The 1,715-nt window shown below is 38.5% G+C and overlaps 1 protein-coding gene across 1 annotated transcript in view; it reads right to left on the bottom strand.

The window, feature by feature from the left end:
* LOC101849034 (CX3C chemokine receptor 1-like) overlaps positions 1 to 1,715 on the bottom strand; it is a 215,233-nt gene that overhangs the window by 20,409 nt on the left and 193,109 nt on the right. The gene's annotated exons all lie outside the window — the stretch shown is intronic.

Below are 1,715 nucleotides of genomic sequence, written 5' to 3'. Positions count from 1 at the left end.
CCCCCAACAACCGATTGATTCGACGAAGAGCAAACAGGCCTCCAGATTCCGGGAAAAGACGTCGAATATCTTTTTGAAACTATCGTGGCTTTCGTTACTTTATTGCACAGTCTTGGATGCGTCGCATGGGTGGACGTATTGTCATCAAACATCCTCAAAAGACAGGTTTTTGAGAAAAATAAAACGTATTATTGGTGCAGTGTGCAGTCAAGGGGAAACAGGAAGAGCAAAAGTTGTTCAGTGTGTCACTGAAGAAAGAAAAGAAAAGATCATTTAGAGTAGTATATAAATTTACTTCAATGTCATTTTATATTGGTTTTATTTTTATTTTTAAATGCTCACCTAAACATCCGACAACAGCGCTCTCTTTTATTCAACAGATTTAGGCAAAGAAAAGTTTCCCAAAAGAAAAATCCACCTAAAGTGACAAACCCTAATTGAATTTTATTTCATTGAAACGTGAAATGTCAGTTATCAAAGCGCCTTGTGAAATGTTTGTTTATCTAATCAAGTTAAAGTGTCTTTGAGCATGTTTTCCTGTTTGTTTTTCGACTAAAAGACTTCCAATTCCTGAGTTGTTCTTTCATTTTAAATATCTTTTTCCTCAAAATCAGTACCATTCTTTTCCCACATTTCTGAAGACATTTAAAGTTTACAACGAGGCAGTAATAATAGAACAACAAAGTAATAACGAGAATATTTTTAAAATCATAAGAAAATAAAGTACCCCCCAGAAAACAACAGTAACATCATTATGCATCCCCAAAAGCCTCAAAAAGAAAAGAAAGATGGAATAAAAAGTGCCGACAAAGGCTGAGAAAAAAACACTAATGAATAAACCCACCATGTGATTCTAACAGAACAATACTATTTCTTTACGTGATTGGAATAAGAGCGAACAGTGGAAGAGGAAAAAATGTGCGAGGACTCGTGTGCTCAAAGTAGAAGGAACTGACATTGCAAGCGACATTGCTGATACTCACTGCGAACGGCTGAGTGCTGGGAGAAGGCAAAGAACCAGGAAGAAGTGGAAGGGCTTTTCACCGCGAGTCAACTCCACGAGCCGAAATTATGATACGAAAATGACAGATCGCAACAGACGAGCTCTCTTCCTTGTTCAATTAGCCGACGATGGGAGCCCACATCAGCAACTGTCTTTTCTCCCTTTTTGACTCGAGACCGCAAAGAACAAAATAATTTTGTTTGCCTTAAAAGATAGACGCTTGTGGTTTAGAAAGCGTTGTATTTGGCTCTGTGGTGACAGGAAAGAAGGAGACGGGAAATGAGACGATAACAATGCAGTCGTCATGTATCTTGCTCATCCAAGTAAATACTACAACCATTAACTAGTACATAAAATCCCTAAAGTAAATTATAACAATTCCACCTTGACAAGAGGACGGACCTCAAATAGGTGTGGGATGAATGCAAGCGCCTCTTCAAAAAACAGCTGTAGGGAACTGGAAGGGATGGGTGATGGCATTCAGTTATAGTCTTGTTATACTCTTGTCAGTATAACAAACGTGGAGTCCTTCGACAGCGGAATCTGGTTGCGTGACCCGAGAACAAGGGGCCCTACTGAGTAAGAAAAACGGTCACATACGTAAAAATTAGTTGCTCTGCAGATTTAGAACTAGTAATCGGCTAATCTTGAGATTTAGTGAAGAAGAAGAAGAAGAAGAAGAAGAAGAAGAAGAAGAAGAAGAAGAAGAAGA

Source organism: Aplysia californica, unplaced genomic scaffold, assembly GCF_000002075.1.
Source record: "Aplysia californica isolate F4 #8 unplaced genomic scaffold, AplCal3.0 scaffold00045, whole genome shotgun sequence".
Lineage (NCBI taxonomy): Eukaryota > Metazoa > Mollusca > Gastropoda > Aplysiida > Aplysiidae > Aplysia > Aplysia californica.
This window is presented reverse-complemented; position numbering and strand designations above follow the sequence as displayed.